The sequence below is a fragment of the Zalophus californianus genome, chromosome 2, assembly GCF_009762305.2.
Source record: "Zalophus californianus isolate mZalCal1 chromosome 2, mZalCal1.pri.v2, whole genome shotgun sequence".
NCBI lineage: Eukaryota > Metazoa > Chordata > Mammalia > Carnivora > Otariidae > Zalophus > Zalophus californianus.
The window spans coordinates 83,910,828-83,934,869 of record NC_045596.1 but is presented as its reverse complement, the minus strand read 5'-3'; the positions used below and the strand labels follow the sequence as shown (position 1 = coordinate 83,934,869).

The 24,042-nt window shown below is 37.4% G+C and overlaps 1 protein-coding gene across 3 annotated transcripts in view; it reads left to right on the top strand.

Annotated features, from left to right (window-relative positions):
* SLC39A8 (solute carrier family 39 member 8) overlaps window positions 1-24,042 on the top strand; it is a 69,433-nt gene that overhangs the window by 40,971 nt on the left and 4,420 nt on the right. The gene's annotated exons all lie outside the window — the stretch shown is intronic.

The following is a 24,042-nucleotide window of genomic DNA, read 5'->3' as shown; positions in this document are numbered from 1 at the left end:
CAGGACAAGCTGGGAGTAACGGGGCAATAGTAAGTCAGTTATGAGGGAAGAAGGGGAAGCCGATTACTTAGTTAATGCCACGAGGTAATGTTTCACAGCTCACCCACCCTGTGACACTTGTTCCTTTTTTTTTTTTCTTTCTCTGATGACCATATAACCCTGTGGAGAAGTCATTGCAAAAACTAATGATGTATTGTATGGTGACTAACATAACATAATAAAATTAAAAAAATAAAAAATAAAAAATAAAATAAAAAATAAATAAAAAAAATAAATGTGGGTGATGGTTCCAAAAAAAAAAAAAAAGTCATTGCAGTACCTGTGCAACCAGATGGGTCCTTCCCGCGTGAATCTACAGCTTCAGAAGGACTCTATTATTTTTTTTTTTAGTTTTCTTTTTTTTATTATGTTATGTTAATCACCATACATTACATCATTATAGAAGGACTGTATTTTTATTAGGTGTTGATTCCTTAGGCATGTTAGGTACTCTGGAGAGTGGTAGCTTCTCTAGGCCACCAGAGGGACCATCGGGCTTACTTCTCCTGTAGTCTGCAATCAGTCTTTTTGTAAAAGAAACCTCTTGTGCTTTTCTTTAGGAATCAACGTCAATAAATATCAAGTGATAGGCATCACCCTTTTTCCTAATAGAAGACATATTAATATCGGCCATTTTTAGATGTTAACTGTTGTGACTTTTATGTTTAAAACTGAGGTGCAGAGGTAGCGGAATTTAGCTGCAAAATGTGGTGATGTTAGGGACAATTTCTTTGTCAATAACTGACAGGAAGTGATATTCTTTCAGTACAGAGAGAACATTTTTGAGATGCTCGGGTCTCCATGAAAGTCCAGTAGATGTTAAATACATTTAATTATTTTTTTCCTGACTGTGCTTCTCCCCAAGATTTTCAACCCTACTCCTTCCCCACACTGTCCAACTTCTTGAAAGACTAGTTAATACTGAAGACTTGTGTCAGACATTTTCTTACATATATTAACTCATTTACTCCTTACAGTAACAACCCTATGACACAAGTACGGTTATTATCTCCATGGTAATGATGTGGAAACTGATGTACAGGGAAGTTAAGTAACTTGGCCAAGGTCACACAGGTACCAAGTTAGAATTTAAACCCAGACATCCTGATCCATAGGCGCATCTGGTTAACACTTACCCTGTGCTACCCTGCCTATTATTTCCATCTGCTGACTAGTCTTTATGTGCATCTTCCTCTTCTTTATCATTTCCTCAAGTATTTAATCATGTATAAATTCTCTCAAATTTCCCTTTGGGGTGATACAAGTGATTTTTTTCTAGACAGTGCACTATATTCTTAACGCTCATTCTCATTCTTTTTAAGATGTTCCTGTAGTTTAGCACATATTTGAGTACTTATTGGCTGGAATGCTAGGAATAGAAAGGCAGATTTTTCACTGGGAACCATTCCCTCCCTCTTGGAATTGCTCATTAGGTAACTTCTGTGATGCTGTACTAACCTTCTTCTCCTGCCATTTTAGCTACTACTTTTCTGGTGCTTTCTCTGAATCTCCTTTTCCTTGAAGGGTAACTGGATGTGGAAGAGGAAGCAAGGGTTTTGGAGTTACATGGGCCAGTGTTCACATCTCAGCAATAAAATGTTCATTGTATGATTTAGGGAAAATCAGTTAATGTCTCTGAGCCTTTGTTTGTTCTTCTGTTAAATGATGAACAAAACTCCTTAAGCTAATGAATTTTTGTGAAAATTAAATAATTTATTATGGGTTTACTGTGTAACAATGTCTGGCACACTGTATGCATGTGATAAATACATATTTCTCTTCTCCCATTCGCCAGTTTTTATTTAATCTATTTGAAAGACAGACAGTTGCTTAAGGGTTTCAGTCAGGGACTACTATGATATCCAGTTGAAAAGGGAAGATATTAGTGTCCTGATAAACATTTAAATAGTTACTATTTTTGTAGAGTTTATAATTTTAATCAATTGATATGTGCTATCAGGTCCATGCAAACATAATTAAAATGTTAAGAAATTCGACCTCTGGGTATAACTTGTAGACATTTAGGGCTTTCTTTTCCCTTTGTATATAGATACAAACACAATTTAATTTCTGTTGAATGTATGAATATCTTAAAGTAAAAAGGACAAGAGAGAAAAGAAGTTCAAAGACAAGACTTTCCAAGAGAAGTCTTCTCCATCTCCCGAGAAATTACCAGAGATATCTTGACTAGTTCCTATCCCACATATTGTTTGCCAAAGAATCCTTTAAAATACTCTCAAAAGGTCCTACTCACAGTGGACAGAAGCCTTTTATGAGTTATCAGGATAAGTTGCCAAAAAAGTCTTGGTTTTGAATTTGATTTATAAAACTCAGAGTGATACAGAAAACAGAAGATATGTTTGATGTTGGTGGGAAAGAAGGAAAGACAAATTTGATAAAAGTTCCAGTTAGTATTCATCAGTGTTGGCAAGAGTTTTCTGGGGTTGAAAGACCGAAAACGTGGGCATGAACTTGGGGTATAGAAAACATTATGGTGTAGTTGACAGAAATGAGGCAGTTAGGAAGAGATCCCTGGAAAGGGGGGGCAGGCAGAAAGGAGGATAGATGATTAAATTTTCTCTAAATAAACATTTTTATCAAGACAAACATACAGAAAAGTGAACAGGTCATCATTGTATAGCTCTATAAATTTTTACAAAGTAAATTCGTTTCCAGAACCACTACCTACACCATGAAAAGGACATCACCAGCAATTCAGAAGCCTCCTTTGTCCCCTTTCCAGTGATTATACCCTTTCCTCCCAAAGGGAACTGCTATGCATTCTAACATTATATAGCAGTTTTTCATAAAATATGTAATCTTTTGTATCTGCCTTCTTTTGCTCAATATTATATTTGTGAAGTTCATTTATGTTGTTGCTCATAGTAGTCATTCGTTCATTTTCATTGCTTTATAGTATTCCACCGTAGGCATAGATCGATCACATCAGTGTCATTATCGTGAATTTAACCTTACCATATCTAGTCATGCTCTTATATTTTTCTTATATATTGATATATCCATACAATATATTGAATTTCACATTTTAAAAACAGTGAAAATAGTATTTTGGATGCTTCATTATGCAACTTGCTTTTTTTGCCCATAATTTTAGTACTTCTATTTCCAGTTCATTCCTTTTAAGTGCATGATGTTACTACTACTTATCCATTTCTTCCGACATTGATAATTTTTTTCCCTTTTAGCTTTTTACTATAACAACAATGCTGCAATACACATTCTTTTTTTTTTTTTTTTAAGAGGGGGAGAGAGAAGTGGGGGAGGGGCAGAGGGAGAGAGAGAGAGAATCTTAACTAGGCTCCACATCCAGCGTGGAGCCCATTGCCGGGCTTCATCTCACCACACTGAGACCATGACCTGAGCCAAAATCAAGAGTTGGATATTTAACTGACTGAACCACCCAGGTGTGCCTGCAATGTACATTCTTATCCATTTCTTGTATCTGCGTGTAGAGTTTGTCTAGGGCTGAGGTGGGTGATAGTGGCATTTCGGGTAGAACAATTCTTTGTGTTAAAGTGCCCTGTGCTTTGAAGGATATTAAACATTTAAGACTCCTGGGGTGCTATTTGTCAGATGTAGCACTCCAGTCACTAATGACAACGGAAAAATAGCTGCCATTACCCTCACATTTCTAAATGTCCTTGGGTGATATTAGGTAGTTTCTGATTCAGAATCATTGATCTAGAGCTTTTCTCAACTGGAGTTTTGTGAGACAAGTTTTGTGAGACAAAAAAATGATTTAAAGTGATTGTTTTCTCTCATCTTTTGAGGATGGTACATAGCTAGTATCATTTTACATGCACAGGAGAGAAAATAATTTATTATGCATGATGGATGCCTTAATGCATTAAGACTTGTCTTGCAGAACATCTGTGAGAAAGATTGGGCTATATAGCTAGATTTGTAAGAAATAGGTTATAGGGTATGCACATAGATAATTTTATTGAATAACAACAAGTTGCTCTCCAAACTGCTATGCTTTTTTTTACATTCTTATCAACAGCAGAAGAGAGTTCACGTTTTCTTCTCATCTTTAGCAATACTTGGAAATTTCAGACTAAAAAAAAATTCATTGCTGATTTTCATGAGTTTGAAATGTTACCTTTTTGTGATTTGTCTTTGTATAATTCTGGTTACTGGTGAAGTCAAACATCTCTTTATCTAGTTTATTCTTGTGTTTCCTGTTCAACTATTTCACATATTTTTAGTTGAAGGTTTTTTGATTGATTCACATTTTAAAGAAAAAATTATTCTGATGCTTGTTGAAATGGTGAAGAGGACTTGAGGACTTGATAGCAATATTGGTCCACTCTATAGAGGATGGAGATTGGACTCAACTTGGAGTACAGCAAGGACAGCTGAGGATTTGTAGCTAACGAGCAGAGTGAAGGGCTCAATGGATAGGAAATCACTAAGAGGCGACATCAAGGGTAGGGGGACTCTCACGAAACTGACTCTGCAGGATTCTTGCTACAGCTGGACCCTGCAAGAAGCCCAGGATTAAGGCTCGGTGAGAAGAGGACTCAGAGGAACCTGACTGAGGGTTGGTCAAGGAGTCTTTGTCCTTTGCAGGCATTTTACATATGTTCCGGATCCTAATCTTCATTGAGTAAATGGGTTACACATATATTCTCAAAGTCTGTGACTTCTCTGTTCACTTAGTTTGTATTTTATTTTTAAAAAGCTTTAATTTTAATATAGTCAGTATATTAATACTTTCTTCAGGTTTTCTATGCTCTGCTTTTGTTTAAGAAACCTTCCCTTTGCCAAAGTAAAGAAGATATGTTTCCATACTTTCTTCTAAAAATTTTAATTTCCCATGTGGAATTTATTTTTGTATATGATAAAAGAAAAAGATCTAGTTGTTTTTTTTTTCTGTATAAATAAGCAGCTGTCTTAGCTTCTTTATTGGATAGATCATTTTATCTCTGCCGTATATCAAGTTTCTGTATATCAATGTGTCTCTCTCTGGGCTTTCTATTCTTTTTTCTTTATCTATATAAAAAAAATTTTGGGCCCAGTACCACACTACCTTAATTATTATAGTTTTTAATAAACACTGACTCTCTTAAGACAAGACTCCTCACCCGTTTTTTTTTTTTTCACTGAAACTTATCTTTGTTTTTCCATATCAGTATGATTTTTGGGATTTTTATTGACTTTGCATTGAACTTAGAGATCAATTGAGGGACAGCTGACATCTTTATACTATTTCAGATTTTCCTTGTTTTGTAATTTTCCCTGTAAATCTCTTTAAACTTAAATAAGTAAAAAGATTTATTCCTAATTATTTTGTAGCATTGCAGGTATTCTAAGTGGTATCCTTTTTCTACTATATTTTTCTTTTTCTTTTTTTTTTTTTAAGATTTTTATTTTTAAGTAATCTCTACACCCAGTGTGGGGCACAAGCTTACGACCCTGAGATCAAGAGTTGCATACCGACTGAACCCGTCAGGTCCTCCCCTACTATATTTTCTAATTGGTTATAACTGTTACGCAGACGTGACAAATTTCATATAGTAACTGTATTCTGTAACATTGCTGACTTCTCTTACTATTTCTTGTGTTTTATTTGCTTATTCTTTTGGATTTTCTATGTAGACATCGAAGAGCAAATAAACACATTTTTTTCTTCTTTTCTAATTGTCCAAAAAACTCTTATTTTTCTTGTCTCATTACATTGGTGAGGATTCCTGAGATAATGCTGAGTAGAAGTTGTGATGGTCAGCATTTTGTCTAGTTTTTTACTTTGATGGGAATGCTTCCAAAATCAGTAGATTGCTTGCTTTAGTGTTTTTCTAAATATATATCTTTAATTAGATTAAGAAAATTCCTTCCTTTCAGAGGTTTACTAAGTGTTGTTCTCCATGTTAGATTTTATTGGATTTTTTTTCATTTTCTGTACTATAACCAAATATGGATAATCTATAACAGTTACTTTTTCTGCCTTTAGAATTGAGGAGTCTTCAATCAGGGTGAAAGACTAAATGAATAAATAAGTTATTTTCTCACAAAGATTGTGTCATTTCTGAACTACAGTATTATTCATTAAATGTAATTGATTAGTAACTTTTAAAACTTTGAGTCAGATGGATTTGAGTTTAAATCTGATTCTGACAACTAATCAGGTTACTTTACTTTTCTAAAACTTCATTTGCAAATTGGAAAGATCTCTACCAGTCAGGATTATTACTAGGATTAAATGAAATATTCTAAAAGTAATGAATAAGTATAGGTATGCAGTAAATATTAAATCGTATTACTACTACTACCATACTATCAAATATCACCATGTTCCAGAGGAGCAATGGGGATTAAATGAGAATAACAGTGGACAGCATTGTGTGTGAACTCAAAGCCACAAAGTCCTTTAGTTCAATGGCCAAGTATTGAGCAGCTCTTAAAAGGAGACTTGGTACAAAGTTGTGGGATCACATCCCAGGTTTGTAAGTACATGTCAACTGGGAAGAGGAGATCATTTTATACATTTTATCTTCTGTGAAGATATGGTCAGAAAACATTTTAAAGATTCAAAAATAGATGGCTTACTTCAATGCAGAAGCAATTTATATCTAAGAGTTATATTAATGAAGGTTTCTAGAATAGAGGAGGAGAGCAGAGTTTTCACGACAGTTTGCAGAGAACAAAACCAGGTAGCAAGTTTGAATAAAGGATCTGGAGGCAGTTGACTTGAATTTTCATGTTGATTGGCTTACCGTTCAGAAAAGAATTTCCCAAAGTCAAGTTCATTAGAAGAGACTTTGGTGGACAAAGTCCTGTATACTAGGCAATGCTATATTCAGGGACATTAGAGAGAAAAAGTGGAAGAAAATGGCCAGGGGCTGGGGTGGGTGGGGTGGTGCCATGTTTCCATCTGTGAATGAAGAAACCTTGTGGGTCCCCAGTATCTAGTAGATCCTCCTTGATATAAGGTGTGTCTTTGTTTACATTAACCCCAGCACAGGGTAAATACTGAAGGAGAATAATAGATCAGTGTCCACAGTAGCGAGTTTATCTGAAGATAGAGAACTGGTGTGGGGTGGGGAGAGAAAATTTTGGAAGAAGATTCAAGAAAGAGGAGATTGGGAGGATCTGCCCTGATGGCTGGAACAATGGGCGATGAGACAGTTCTGAGGGATATTTAGAAGTGGCGCCCAATGTGTGCTGAATAACTTCTTCCTCAGTGTTTTTGAAAGGGTTTGGAAAAGAATACATACATATTCAATGCTTCTGAAGCCAGAGATAGCTACTTTTGGAGGCATTAATATGCTTCAGTTTGCTGTAAGGAGAGGAAAGGCCAGATTTAATAAGTACAGAAAAAGACTAGAAAAGTGAAATATTTCAAGGAGTTTGTCGTTGAAGGGAAGAAAAGATTTGGGAAATCCAAGGGAGATTTCATACAGGAAGGAAAGCTGAGTGGACAGAAGAGAATGGAAGTCATAAGAAGAATATCTGTTGGAGCAAATTCTTAGAAAAGAAATGAAGAGGGAATAAGAACACAGGTGGATCTGTTGATAATGAAAAGGAGAAGGGGTCCTATTCTAAGATGGAGGGAAGGTGGAGAAAGTGTCTGTGGATAGAGGAGAAGAAGTGTGTGTCAGATGGCTTCCATCTCGGGCAAGTGGGAAGTAGCGGTGAAAGAGTGTGGGGTTGGGGAAAAATGCAAAAGGTTTGGACTGGACTCTGTTAATGTGGTGATCGTAACAGACTGTAACAGATTGCTGAGCAGAAAGGCAGAATTTTCGGACTTGAGCCTGTGTCCTTACTTTCAGGGGTGGACATGTTGACCTTTACAGCCTTGTGTGGAGCTCACAAGCTTGGGCACCGTTCTGTAGAGATGTGAAACAGAGAGAGCAATAATCCATCTGGGTAGGGTCCCTCACTATTGCAGACAGGGAGAATGGCATGCCTGTTACCTTCGGAGGGCTGGAGGGTTCAGGGAGACAGGCGATCACATATGAAAGTAGCTTGCTCCTATGTTGAAGTTCCAGAAACCTTATTTTGCACTCCACCTCCTGGAAGGCTGTTTCTGCACAGATTTTTCTTTTCTCTAGTCTCTGAAACATAGTCAATGTTGGGGAGAGCAACCCATTAATATGCATGTCAGATTTCTATTGCTTGTCACTCCTGAATAATTCACAGCAAGGACAGTGATGGTGGTAGTAGGTGTTGTGATGGTGGTGGTACCTATCACGTGCAGGGAGTATACTCAGTACTTAGGAAATATTATTCATGTACGACCTCGATTGGTAGGTGTGATGATCTCCATTTTCACAGATGAGGAAATTGAGTTTCAGAGAGGTCAGAATTTACTTGAACTTAGATCAGTCACGCTCGAAGTTCTTTGAACAGAGCTAAGTAGCTTCCTGATTCGCATGCTTCTCATCAACTAAAATGACTACTTTTAACATTTTTGTGAGAAAAAAAGTCTTATCTGCTTGACAGGCATCTACCATGTACTTGGTACTCCTTAAAGGTACTTATAGACATGTGAAAAATAGTTAGAATACTGTGTAATGAGTGCTGTAGCAGAGGTGTACACAAGGTGCCGAGAAAGGTGTACCACATGTCAGGGTGGGAAGTGATGCAAGTGATGTGAGCATGGATGTTTTCCTGAGAAGATAAGGCTTGTACAGCTTGAAGGACAGGTGGGAGTTTACTAGGTAAATAAGATTTGACGAAATGGTAACCAAGTTGCAGAGGATACTTCCAATTATTATTTTTAAACATTTGACCATTTAAATTGAAAAATTCAGGGAAGTGTACCTATAGAACATTCTTAATCATTCCCCTTAGGAAGCTGTTTGATGAAGCTCATTAACTTTTTTTTTAAAGATTTTTATTTATTTATTTGACAGAGAGAGAGACAGCGAGAGAGGGAACACAAGCAGGGGGAGCGGGAGAGGGAGAAGCAAGCTTCCCACTGAGCAGGGAGCCCGATGCGGGGCTCGATCCCAGGACCCAGGGATCATGACTTGAGCCGAAGGCAGACGCTTAACAACTGAGCCACCCAGGTGCCCCAAGTGCATTAACTTTTGCAACAGAAGAGTATACATACCCACCAATTATTACATACAATTTAAAGGGGTTCATGAACCCACTGAAGTGCTTCTGTAACCTCTCAGCTAATCCTCTGTGATGTAAAGAGATACTTGAAAAAAGAAAAGAAATGTCTAGGGGTAAGAGTAGGTAGCACTTATAGTAGGTGCTTTATAGCTATTATTATGTTTGATTCTTACAACAGCCCTCTAAAATAGGTATTAAATTAATTTATGCATGAGTAACTTAAGACTCTTAAGTCACTCACTCAAGTTCATCCAGATAATAAATGGCAAAGCTATGATGAAATCCCCTCCCGGGATCCTGAGTCTCAAGTCCATGTTCCTTCCACAACGTGAGACTAACTTCCTAATGGGAACATTGCTGTAATCAGTTTCGATTCCTAACAATTAATTTACATGGACATTGGGGAGGGTATGTGCTATGGTGAGCACTGTGAATTGTGTAAGACTGATGAATCACAGACCTGTACGCCTGAAACAAATAATACATTATATGTTATTAATAAAAAAACAATAAACTTACAGGTGAACTTAGGTATAACCTGTAGTGAGTTGAGGATTGCCTGCATAGTGAAAGCTCCTTAATTTCGACTCTATTAATCTAGTCATAGCTAATGAATTATGATTTGCCATATTTTGTTTATATGCTGGGCTACAGAGTATCTTGGCAGCATCTATAAAAATTGCTTTTGAACAATTTTAGGGCAAGATGCACCTAAGGTTTTTAAATTATCTAAAGAAATAACATCCAAGTTGTTATTATGTAATTGATATGCTACATTAGTCTTATCCATGCAATGTGGCCACTTTGCTTAGGACCTCTACCCACCCCCCACCATGCTTGCTGTGGGAGCCATTTGTTAGTGTGAGTTCTAGAAAGCAATAATAGTGTATTTATCTAAACACACTCTATACTAAATTGCTTTCACTAATCAAGCAGGACTTATCCTTATTTAGAAGAATTAGTGAGGTTTTACTCAATTAGGCTTGATGTCAAGTTAATTTTCCCCGTTAGTATAATGAAGAATTGCTATGTTGCTCTGTCATGCGTTCTGATTGATAAAAAAAATTGAGAATGAATGCCAACACATTTTTCTTTTGATAAATGAGGAAAAAATTTAAAAAGTTCAAGTAAATTATTCTGGACATCAGAAAGTTGCTTAATTCTATTGTGTGGGAAGCCCAGTCGCAAAGGAGCATAAGCAATGGAAGAATTTAAATACATATTCTATTGCTGGTCTGCCATTAACATCAGCTTTTTCAAAAATTTTTAAAGGTTGCATTATAAAAGATGTTCATGTCATAAATACTGGACTTGCCAACATTGGCCTCTGTCTTTTCTTTGACTTATGCTATTTGCTCATTTGAAAATATTTATAAAATACTATATTCTTTACATGCTACATCATGCAGTTTGGGAATAATGGATCAAGACCTGGTAAGTAATTTTTACTTATATGGATTGCATGATGGAAAATTTGCCAAAGCTTGAGTTGTTTTATTATAATAAATAGAATTTACGTCCCAGAGAGAAGCACTTGGGGAGGTAGAATTTATTCTATATTCAGTTATTTCAGGTTATATTTATTCCATATATTTCAAAATAAATATCTTAAATGAGATTATAAAGTAAAAGCATCTTGCAAATGAAATGTGTCTTTCCAAAATGTTTTTTGAGTTTGACAGTACTACACTATAGAGTATTAGCAGGTTGTTACACACACACACACACACACACACACACACACACGCTCATCTGTAGATATTTGTCTGTCTCTCTGTTCATATCTATTCAGTTTTATGTCTGAGGCACATGTCCAGATCAAAAACATCACTTTTAGATAGCAGGAAGGGAAAAATGAAGGGGGGGAATTTGGAGGGGGGAGATGAACCATGAGAGACTGTGGACTCTGAGAAACAAACTGAGGGTTCTGGAGGGGAGGGGATGGGGGATGGGTTAGCCTGGTGATGGGTATTAAAGAGGGCATGAACTGCATGGAGCACTGGGTGTTATACGCAAACAATGAATCATGGAACACTACATCAAAAACTAATGATGTAATGTATGGTGATTTGCATAACAAAAATATCACTTTTGTAACTATTAATACTTCACTGATAATCTTAGTGAATAAAAAATAATTGGAGGTATTTGAAGACTGAATTAGGTGCTCACTTTTAACAAATGTACCAAGTTAGAGTCAGATCATTGATTGGGTGGTGAAATTTGATTTTACTATATGCCTGCTTTTTAGATAGGGGATTTCGGTCTCTTTCTGAGGGTCTCATTCCAATTAAGTTAATAACTCATTTATTTTAGTTAAGTGGTGACTTTCTCCTGTCTAAGTTTGCTCGCCATGTTAATTAGTGGAACAATTGATTCAGATGTATTATAAGTTTTGAGTTCTTATCAGTAGAAAGGAGACAGCCCAATGTGTGAGCCCAGTTATTTTTAAAAAGGTTGGGAAATTATTTCTTTTTATTTCTGTTATCAGGTACCAGAGTATTAAAAATAAAGAACAAAATTTATTTTATTGAATCTTCTTCACAGGAATACCAAATTGCTTAATGAAAAGGACTTTATTTAACCTTTATAGCAACTTAGTGAGAGCGCACTAAAGTCAAAAAAGTTCTATAGCTGAGAAAACACCAATAAAGATTATCTTTGCAGGTTCAGTAAACCTTGCAGGTCTCTGGTCTGATGCTTTCTAGCTCATCTGCTTTAATTACTAGGTTATAAAGTATGTATCAGAAAAACCAAAGTGAGGGGTCATCATTAATAGTTTTCTAGGCTGCTAAACAAATACTTAAACCTAGAGATAGTTTTACTTTTACGGAAGTAAAATTGCAAAAATCCTTTACTGGGAAGAAATAGTCCCCATTTTCTCTGGATTCTTTATGTTTTTTGTGACTTTGACCAGAGTTTCAGAGTCGTGCAACTTGTATGTTAAAATAATAATGGCAATCTTTTTTAAAAAGAAAGATTTATTTATTTACTTGAGAGAGAAAGGGGCAGAGGGAGAGAGAATCTCAAGCATTCGCTGCGCTGGGCACGGAGCCCACCGCAGGGTCTCTATCCCAGGACTCTGAGATCATGACCTGAGCTGAAATCAAGACTCAAAAGCTTAACCAACTGAGCCACCAAGGCGCCCCAAGAATGGCAATTTTAAACTGGGGCTTTTGTGGTAACATTTCATGTTCTGAATGACATTCTAGTCTATAGGTCAAATCAGTGAAGCTGTATTAAAGGGCAGGAGGTAGTATTCATTTATTCATCCTGTCATTCACTCACTTATCACGTATGCTGTGATCACCTGCCCAGTGCCAGGCTCTGTTCTATGCCCTGTTTACACTGTGGCAAGTTAGAAAATGTTCCTGCTTTCCGGCACTCTTTTTTATTCCAGGGGTCTCACGGTTCAATGTCCTAGGGTTGCACATGATGTTGAGGAAATTAAAATGTGGTGGTGTGATGATGTCTGGGTGGCTACTTTAGTAGTTTGGGTGGCCAGGGACACATTTAAGCTAAAATCTGAGCCAGAAGAAGCAGCTATCCATGCAAAGATGAGGGAGAAAAGGTCATGGCTGAGGGAACAGCCCGCACGGGTCTCTAGGGTGGGAAAGCGTTTGGTGGGTTTTAGGAATAGAAGAAGGTCAGAGTAGCTAGAGCACAGTGGATGCTGGTAAAAAAGACACTGGAGAAAATTCAAGATGTGATTCTTTCTTCAAGTTTTACTGTTTTCTAACATTTAAATATATCAATAATCTCAAATAGGTGCTTGGAAGGGCAGTGAAAAAATTTCCATCCATAATGTGGTCTGGAAACAACAGATGGTGGATTTGAAAGCCCAAGGATGGTGTCTTTTTCCCTCAATGACTGGAAGCATTTTCAGTGTGTATGAAGTGTTAGCAAACCTCAGAACACCAGCTTAGTGTATTCTACTCAAAACCAGAGGTACTTGAATCATTGGTATCTAACAAGATGGAGGCTGGTGACAGCAGTAAAATAATCCATTATTGTAGTAACAAACTACTGAGCTCAGAAATTCTTATCTGAAAAACTCAGTTCTTTTGAGCAGTCTCTGGTTTTTATTGCATGAGCTTAGGAGCCAAATCATGTGGGCTCGAGTCCTGGCTTTTTCCATTGTTAGTTTTGTGGTTTTGGTCAAGTCCTTTCCTGTAGTATTCTCATCACTTCATCTGTGACTAGGGTATTAGAAGTACTCATCTCATGTCATTCAGGAGAGTGCTTTGCAAACAGAAAGCACTCCACAGTGTTCATTGCCTTTGTTGCTACTACTTTTATTTTTTTTTTTTTTTTATTTTTTTTTTTTTTTTTAGATTTTCTTTTTCTTTTCTTTTTCTTTTTTATTTTTTAAGATTTTATTTATTTATTTGAGAGAGAGAGAGAACGAGAGATAGAGAGCACGAGAGGGAAGAGGGTCAGAGGGAGAAGCAGACTCCCTGCTGAGCAGGGAGCCCGATGCGGGACTCGATCCTGGGACTCCAGGATCATGACCTGAGCTGAAGGCAGTCGCTTAACCAACTGAGCCACCCAGGCACCCTACTACTTTTATTTTTATGCTCCCTTCTCCAACAATCTTCTGAAAAATGTGTCAGTCTCCCAAAGTGAGATGCAAGATGGCTGCTGATAAAAATCTCCTGCCTTTTAATGGTTCCTAGGATGGAGGTGGGAGCACTTTCAGATCTGTTGGTGAGAATGTCATTCCCACATTCCACTTCTCCACTCGGTTTAGCAAAACAAGTCCCCATTCCCCATCATTTATTTAAAGAACACACTTACTGAACACCTACTAATGTTAAACTCTGGGCTGAAATGAAAACAAATCCTTGTCCTCCAGGAGCTTTTGATCTGCCTCCACAACTTTTAGTCACAAAGAATTGGCAAAGAAACAAAAGACAACAGAAACACTTCTGCACTTGTAGAGTTTTTTAATGTAGATGAACCAATTTAGAATTGATGAATGAACATTCATCAGTGCACACCCTTTTCAACGTTGTGTGTAAGTGTCCATGTGTTTGCTCTTTGGCGAGATTGGAATGGATGCTTCACATGACAACGATTTGTGAGCCTGTCGTGAGAGAAAATGTACTTTTACTATTATTACACCTTAATTTCTTCAGACAACAAATATTCAGAATGCCTGCAGCAGTGCTAGATACTGGGTGAACAGGGGCGAACAAGAAAGAAGATAAAATTCCTCATCTGCTGGAGATCACAGCCATGCCTGTTTGGCATAGGTGTTAAAACCTGTCTCTACTCTTTTTTAGAGGTATAACTTTGGGTGTATTATTTAACCTCTTCATACCTCACTTTTCTCATCTGTAAAATGGGCATAATAACCACGTTGGGAAGAGTAAATAACTTGTACTACTAATGTTGTCATTATTACTGTTCTGGGCCAGTGAGTATGTCCTGTATCTTCCATGCTCAATTCCCCACTATAAAACTTCTTTTTAAACTGGTGAGCAAATCTTCAGAGTGTCATAGTGACATCTTTAAGAGAGAACGAGGTCCTGCTACCCTTATCCCCTGTGCATTCCCACTCCTCACTTCCCAAATATGAAGTAGAGATAGCCTCTGTTTTCCTGAACTACTGAGATATAGACCGGATTGCTGGCTGCTCCCTCACAGAGAGCCCCTTTTGATTTCTAACTCTCTGGTGCTTATTTTCCTTTCGACTCCCCACCAATTGCCTATTTCCCAACACCTCCTCTAGGGTCCTAGTTACCTGCTTGGTCACAGTGACGGCAGTTAGCCCTTGCTCTCATCCCTCCTGTCATCTTTCCTTCCTTGTCTCTTTTCACTTTTCCCAAACTTCTTGCCCTAAGGCGTGTGCATTTCTAGATCTTCTCTGCCCATCAGAGAGCACTCCTTCATCTTTTGAAGACTGATTAATCAGTCATTTGTATTACATTAGGTGGAATCTTCTACATTTCAGTTCTTTTGCCATAACTTGTGTCAAACAGTAATTACAGGTTAGGCAGCTCCCACATGGGGCTGGTTCCTCTACCACAGCCCACTCTACCAGTCTTTCCTTGTCTGAACTATTCTGGAAGTTCTGATGCTGAGCAATGGAGATATTCCTGGATTTTGGGAACACTACTTTTCAAGAGCCCAGCAACATTCTGCAGCTTACTTTAAAACTTAACCAGTTTCCTGGTGCCTCCTGACTCCCTTTAAGGCTTCTCAGTAACAACGAGAGTTGTGTGGGCTGGGACACACATTATACAGGCTTTTTATAAGAAATGATATCCTGCTTCCCGAACGTATCAGAGAGCATTAATGCTATCCCCATCTGTCGTAGCAGTAGGCAACCTTTTAGAGTGGTGTAAATGGTCCATTAGGATAACTGCAAATACTTATCAGTGTATACTTTAAATTCCATTGGCAAAATAGTAGCATATTTCTTGAAAACCTGTCAGATTTCTCCTAAGTAATTTTTTTCAAGACGGTAAAATGATATGGTCCCGGCTGAAAATGAAAGGCAATTATTTCAACTCCTAAAGACCAAAACAACTTTACTCACATTCCACTGAAGGGATGGAGGGAAAGGAAACAATTTTCAAGGTTTCTGGAAATTGTTATTTTCCTGTTAATGGTTATTTTCATTAGCAAGGGGAGTTTTGGAAATAGGTATGAGATTTTCCTAAAACAAGAGACTAAGCACATTTGAATTATGTTTGGTTGCATACATTAAAGATAAAATTGATTTCTTCTTTTCTTATATGAAGTTTCATTTTGGTTATAGTGATCTGAGACTGACTTTTTTGGGCCAGAGGAGGACGAAGGAACCATCAGCTATAAAGTACATCAAGATTACTATAAAATACAGTCATAAAAGCAAAGCCCACTAAAATTTTACATTTGCATTTTCTTTTTAGAGAGGGAGGGAGCGAGAGAGGCAGAAGGAAAGAGAGAGAGAGAGAATCTTAAGCAGCCTCCACCCCAGTACGGAGCCCGATGTGGGGCTGGATCTCACAACCCTGAGATCATGACCTGAGTTGAAATCAAGAGTGGGATGCTTAACCGATTGATCCACCCTGACACCCCTAAAATTTTACGTTTGTATGGCACCTTTAACTCTTTATGATATCTTTATATCTATTTAATCTTTTTTGTAATTTTTCCCATTAAGATATATTTAATGGCATATGTAGAGTCTGTGAGCATTCTGTGTGGAAAGAGCATTAGACTTTAAATCAGTCATGTTCTTTCCAGAAAGAGGTGGCACATTCAGTTAAGGATAAATAATAAATAGGAAAGGGACAATTTACAAAACTTTGAGCAAGGTATAAGTGAGCCACAAGGGAGAGTGCAGTAAAACTGGGACTTGGAATAGTGGAGCTATGGATAATCTTATCAAGCTAAGAATAATCAAAGGGAAAAGGGAAGGAAGAAGTTGCTAGAACCTAGGACATAGTTTTGTACAGGTAAGCACTGTATGTGGAACAGTGATCTTTAATTAAGGACATAGCCAGCTCGTTACCCCTGAAGTAAGGAGCCCAGGGAATAAGTACCTTGGTCTCCCTCTCCTCTTTCCCTCCAATTTTATGTTAGAGCTCTTTGTTTGGAACCAACTAGAAGCCAGGAACATGGGAACCCTTTGACACAGTTGATACTGGTCTCCTAGAGCAGAGAACTGGAAAAAGAAGGGTGGAAAGTGGATCTGGAAGGGGAAATGAAAGATACGTGGTATACTCCGCCCCTTTTTTTCTGTCAGCCTCCACTCTTTCCCTTCATCTGGGTGAAAAATGCATGTCCCCAACACAGAGACTGTGTGAATCCCCATCAACAACTGTGTGGTGTATCGTCCCCGTGTGATAGCAATTCAGTAATATGCAATCTAGAATTAAAATGTTGGCCACCACCAGTATTCTTCATATAAAATGCCAGGGGACGGAGATAGGGAGAAGAGATGCAATTAAGGAATATAAATTTAAATAATAGCTAGTCCTAGCCTCTGTAGATGGTTATAAGGCCTATGCTGGTAATTATAGTGCCTCCTTCCACTAAACTTCTGTATTTAACTCACTGTCTGACATCACCTTGACTGGTAAGGTCCTTTTCCAATTGTGGGGACCCAGACCTTCATTCCTGCCAGATCTGAGTCCTTGGTGGTCTGGTCTTCACTGGGTTGTTGCTCTTCTTCCTTGACGAGGATCATTGGAAGGGGAGTATAAGAAATGCCCCACTAAATTTCCTGAGTTCCAAACATTGTTCTTATCTTTATTCTGTAGCAAAAACTCAGGTTTTCCTGATCATTGGGTGCCATTATCCTAGATAATATATAGTGACTTCCTCATCTACCTATGGTTTATGGATATAAAGAACCTTGAATTTCCTGGGGTTAATCTCCACTTCCAGTGAATCAGAAAATGGCCATGTTTTCTGGTGGATGAATTATTCCTTTGGATATTAGGACCTTCAAACTCACCAAGTCTAAGGTTTTGGGGACAGAAAGCAAGAATCCATCAGGTGAGTTACTAGGTGTAAACACAAAATGGGCCACCCTAACCTCCACTGGACCTGTGCATCCCTATAGCAGTGATAGTCCCGTATATTTGGCTGCTGGTATAAGGCACATATCTTCATTCTGTGGGCAGAGCTCCAATCTTTCAGGATTTTATCTCTTGGCTTACACTTTAGCTGGGCCTTCACTGGGGCATTCCATAATTCTATCAGGCTGTTTATTCTATGAAGGGGAAAGTGACAGGACATGTGAATTCTAAGGATTGAGCCGATTGTCTCACTTGCTTTGATGCAAAATGGTTTGGAGACAATTTATATAGGTTATCTTGGCTATATATCAGGCATACTATAAATCCATGAATGATGATGCTAGCAGAAACACTGAAAGCAGGGAAGACATATTACATATGTCTATCTTTCTGAGTCCAAAGAGTACCTCATTAGGATGGAAGGGATCATCAATGTAGTCATCCTGCCTCTACGTATAGCCAGCTGGGCCTTCCTATCCCATTGGGTGGTGATGCCTTTTTAGAGGTTCAGCATCAATCCTGGTTTTGGACAGGTTGGACCTTCTTCGGTGCAAGCCAGATCAACGCTGGCTAGAAGAAGAGAATGCTGAGCTATGAATAGTCACCATTCCCTCTATTCTGACCCCTTTGTTTACGGACCCATTAAACCAACATTAGAATGGCTAATGAAAGATACCAAGTGATGTTTACAGTTAGATCTTCTTGTTCACTTTATTATTGAGACTATCCTCTGTGATGATCTCTCATGAGATCATCTTCACACTCTATGCCTTTTATAAGAGGTCCATCTGTATATTTCTGTCCAGATCTCCTTGCGACCAATGTCCAATTGTGGTTTTTGGAAGTTTCTGACAACCTAGCCAACTTCCTAGCACCCACCCACCAGTTAGTATAGGTCTATATCTCAGTCATTTCTTTTACATGAAGTTTAACACTACACCTAAAAGTTTTGCCCATGTGCTATGTATATTTCCTTTGGTAAGGTGTCTGTTAAGGTCTTTGGTCCATTTTAAAATCAGGTTGTTTTCTTATTGTTTAGTTTTAAGAGTTCTTTGTATATTTTAACTGTTCTCTATTGGATGTATCTTTTGCAAGTATTTTCTCTCAGTCTGTGGCTTGTCATTCCATTCTGTTGACATTGTCTTTGGCAGAGCAGAAGTTTTTAATTTTAATGAAGTTCAGGTTACCAGTTATTTCTTTCATGTGTTGTGTTTTTGGTGTATCTAAAAATTCATTGCTCTACTCAAGGTTATCTAGGTTTTCTCCTATGTTATTTTCAAGGAGTTTTATAGTTTTGCATTTGACTTTAGGTCTATGATCCCTTTTGAGTTAATTTTTGTGAAGGATGTAAGGTATCTAGATTTTTTGTTTGTTTGCTTGTGGATGTCCACTGGTTCTAGCACCATTTGTTGAAGGACTATCTTTTCTCCATTGCTCTGCCTTTGCTCCTTTGTTAAAAGTGAGTTGACCATATTTATGAGTCTATTTCTGGACTCTCTGTTTTCTTGATCTATTTGTTCTTTCACCATTGTCACACTGTCTTGATTATTGTAGCTTTATTAGTAAGTCTAAGTCATGTACTGTGAGTCCTCCAACTTTGTTCCATTCCTTCAATGTTGTGTGGGCTATTCTAGGTATTTGCCTTTCCATATAAATTTTAGAAAGACAAATACCCACAAAATAACTTGCCAGGATTTTGATGGGGATTGCACTGAATCTATAGGTCACATTGGGAAGAAATAACATCTTGACAATATTGAGTCTTCCAATCCATAAACATAAAATATCTCTCCATCTATTTAGTTCTTCTTTGATTTCTTTTATTATAGTTTTGTGCTTTTCCTCATACGGACCTTGTACATACTTTGTTAGATTTCTATCTAGTCATTTTTAGGGGGGTGTCGATGTAAATGGTATTGTGATTTTAAATTCAAGTTCCACTTATTCATTGCTGTTATATAGGAAAGTAATTGACTTTTGTATATTAACCTTGTACATCCTTGCCATAATTGCTTATTAGTTCTTGGAGCTTTTTTTGGTCATTTCTTTTGGATTTTCTATGTAAACAGTCATGTCATTTACCAACAAAGACAGTTTTATTTCTTTCTTTCCAACATGTATATGCCTTTTATTTACTTTTCTTGTCTTATTGGATTAGCTAGGACCCAAGTAATTTTCTATAGGCACAAAGAGATTAAGGAGCCATTACTCAAACTCATGCCAATTTGATGCCAAGGTACATATCCTTCAGTCATTAAGCTAGCTTGCACTCAGTGCTCCTCTCCTTAAACCTCACCCCTTTCCCCTTATCTGCAGCCTCTTAAAATGTCATTTTATTATTTTTATTTTTATTACATTAATTTCTTTTTCATGGACATAGAATTTATGTATTTCTTTGCATATAACTTTCATCTTTTGTTGTTATTTATACTTCCTTTTACCATCTTCGTTATGCTTTTTGGTGGGTTGCTCCTTTCCTTTTTGGTTTGGTTTTATTTTTATCAGAGTTCTTCCTCAGCAAAATTCTTTTACCATGGGATTAAAATTTGGAATTTAACTTTTACCTGGAATGGTTGTTCACTTTTACCTTCTTATCAATGTAGACATATAGACAATAAACCAAAAGAACATTTTCATTAATCATGGTTCATTTTGCCTCCCCAAATGCCAAATGAGATCTGACTATGCTCATGCTGGTCTTTGCAACCATTAACCCAATGAAAAAAGTTTAATTTTCATATGACAATACATACTCTTTTCAATGCAGACAAAATCTGGTTGGCAGCCTGATTCTCCAGCTTTACCTTGTTTGCTGATGATAACTCCTGAATCATGACAAGTTCACTTTTCCCTCTTGCTATTTCTCATCCCATGGCTTGAATGTTTTGTTTTCTGAGTATTAAAATGATATAATAAATGCAAAAAAAAATCCAGAACACCCATAAGAGGAAAAAAGCCCGCAAGGATTACCCACAATACTCTCTCCCAAGGAGAACTGTGATTACCAATTTTGTAAATATCGTTCCAAATATATTTGCACTTAGGCCTTCATGGAATTATATAATAATATTTATTTTAACAAAATATTGTCCATACTGAGATAGACACACACACACACACACACACACACACACACATTTTACCTCAACACTGTGTTTTGGACATCTTTACATGTGGAGATATATAGGCATTCATTGTTTCTACTACTCTGTAATACTTCACTGCACATGTAAGCCATATTTATAGGATTCGTATCTTACTAAAGGATAGCTAAGTCCTCTTTTCTTTCCTTATCTTCCTCCTCCTCCTCACCCTCCTTCTTGTTCTCGTCCACTTCTTCCTTTTTACTCTTTTTCTCCATCCTCCGTATCTTACTCTTCTATTTCTCTTCCTCCGGCCCCCGGCATACCATACCTCCTTCCCCTTATGTTCTTCATTCTCTGCTCCTTATGCCCTCCTCCTCTTTTTGTTTTTTTAAAGATTTTATTTGTTTATTTGACAGAGAGAGACACAGCGAGAGAGGGAACACAAGCAGGGGGAGTGGGAGAGGGAGAAGCAGGCTTCCCGCTGAGCAGGGAGCCCGATGCGGGGCTCCATCCCAGGACCCTGGGACCATGACCCGAGCTGAAGGCAGACGCTTAACAACTGAGCCACCCAGGCGCCCCGCCCTCCTCCTCTTTTAATCTTCCTCCTCTTTGCTTAAACATAAGGATTCTGCATTAAGTCTACTGGATTTCTTAATTTTGATTTTCTTAGTACTTTGTTTTCCTTTTCCTTTTTGCTTCTTCCCCTCTATACTTACATGGGGATTCTAGTCTCCCCTCTACTCTTATAACTTTGGTCCATGATATTCTTCCCCATCCCCCCATTCTGAGTAGTCTGGACTTTCACTTTGACTTTTATTTCCATGAATAACTAAGATGAGAGATGTTAATAGTCTTGCTGATGATTACACAGTAATTCCTGTCAGAGCCAAGTTAGAACTTGGTTTTCCTGGGTGTCAGAACTAAGGTCTTTTCACTAGATTGAATTGCCTCATCATGGCTGAGGTTAGAAACAGCCTAAAGAAAATAGCCTAAAAAAAATAGCCATGGGGGGGGGGGAAAAAAAAGAAAAAGAAACAGCCTTAAATGTACTATGTAAGTCACAGAAGCAAGCAAACAATGACAACAACAGCAAACAAAAATAAAGAAAAGGAGAGAGAATACTCACTAACTTAACTAGAGGGACTTAAATTTAGTGTTTTCTTTGCTCAGTGACTTAGTATCAGGTGAATTAAAAACAAGCTCTTCGTGAATGTTCGCCAACTAATGTTTGTTCCAAAAATATTAAAAATGTATGGCTGTTAACCTACCCAGCAGTGTCATTTGACACATAAGCTTATAGAGCATAAGAAATACAGTCAATAATATCTGTACTTAGAGGTAAGAAATACAGTCAATAATATCTGTACTAATAGAGGTAAGATAATCATGCCTGATATATTAATTGAATTTCTTTTTCAGAATTAAAGGAGTTTGTATACAGATTCTGTACATAATATCAGGTAGTCAAGATTTGGTCTTTTAATCTTTTCCCTAAATCCTCACAAATAAATAAAGACATTATAAATATTTGATTAGGTAAACCAAATTGGAAGATGAAAACAATTGGTCTTATTAAGTGTCTCTTGGCATAAGTTTTTGCAAAGCCAAGGTCTCTTCCTCTATGGCTTTTCTCATAACCACTTTTGTTTCTTCTTTGGCAATTATTGCTTCCTGCTCTGGGACATTTCTTACCCAAGTCACCCATATGACCTGTACTAAATCATGATTGTGTTGTCCATTTATGATGTATCAATTGTTAAATTGATTAAATAAGGAGGCCATTAAACTGGGGTGCTCTAATCCTTGGCAGCCTATATAAACAAATCGTAAGCCTGTAAATGTCCCAAGGTTATGAAATTGAAACCTAAAGACAATTGGTCACGAAAAGCCAGCTGGGCGTTAAGTTACAGCCAATCAATAGTTTTCTTGCTTTGCTTCTGCCTTTTCTCTGTAAAAGTCTCTCCCTGAGCTCCTGTCGATGGAGTGCCCCTAACCACATCCAGTTTGACACTGCCCAATTTGAATCACTTTTTTTCAAATAAACCCTTAAAGCTTTAAATTTACTTCGGTTTATCTTTTAACACTGTAAAGTAAAAAGACCACATTTGAAGAGCAGATGGAATTCTTTTTATGCTGCTGAGATTTACCTTTAAAATGAAAGGAGATTGAACACTTACTCTGGCATTGCTTCAAGTGTTTAGAAGAGTTTTTTTTTTTTTTGAGAGAAAGGGGGTATTCTCCTTGTGAATTGCCTTCAGAGCCTATTTCGAACAAGAAGTATCCACCCACCCCCCATAAATCTGGAGTAGTAAAACAGTTACTAAAAATAGTCCACTTATTGCTTTTGCATCCCTCGGTAAGCTCACCAACATTTCTGTGTTTCAGTTTCTTCAACTCTAGAATGATGATAATAATAGACCTTAATTCACAGAATTGTTCGAAAGGAATTAAATATCTTAAGTACTTAGAGCAGTGCCTGGCACATGATACATGCTATTTGCCTTTGCGGTGTCTCCTCCTCCTACTATTACAGCTCCCGCTACTTCTACAACCACCGCTACGACGAGTAACAGTCCTCCCTCCTTCTGTGTTAATTTAAGAATTTAGTGGCTCCAAGTGACTTTTGGCTGTGTCTACACACAAAAACATCCCCCAAAGATGAAGATTTGCTGCTAATGACACAGTGAAAATGTGTATTGCAAGATCTAGTCAATTCTGAAAGAGCAGGCCCTAAAGTGTTTTGAACAATGAAGCAACATTGGAATAAACCTAAAACCTCTCAGATGATGGCTTTGAAGGCAGCCCTTCTCATCCGGATGTATACTGAACGATTTTTAAATAGTCAAGTCATATTCTTTACATCTTGTTTCTCCAATATAAATACACTTCTTGAAGACACAAGTTGTATTTCCCACTTCTGGGCACTCCCCATAGCATTCAGCACACTGTCTTACAAATTGCAGATGCTCAATAAATATGTAGATTAACTGTTGAGGTAGAGTTGAGGGGAGGAGAATTTGGAACAAATGTTCTCCAGTTAATTGTAAATTGCTTCCCTACTTAAAAACAAATTTGCATTTTATTATCTTTTTCTCCAGTTTCTGGAAAATGCTTTAGTTGGCATTTGGTGTTTGATTTTATACAATTTTGTAAATTTCATGGAAATCTAAATTCTTACAAAGGTTTTGTTGTAGGATTTTCTGTTTTTATTATTGTTGCAAAATGGAAAGAGGTGTTAGTGCAAAGGCAAGCCTGTTCCATCACATTTCATGAAATGTGTTAAGAGACTCTTTGAAATTTAGAGCTGATAGGAA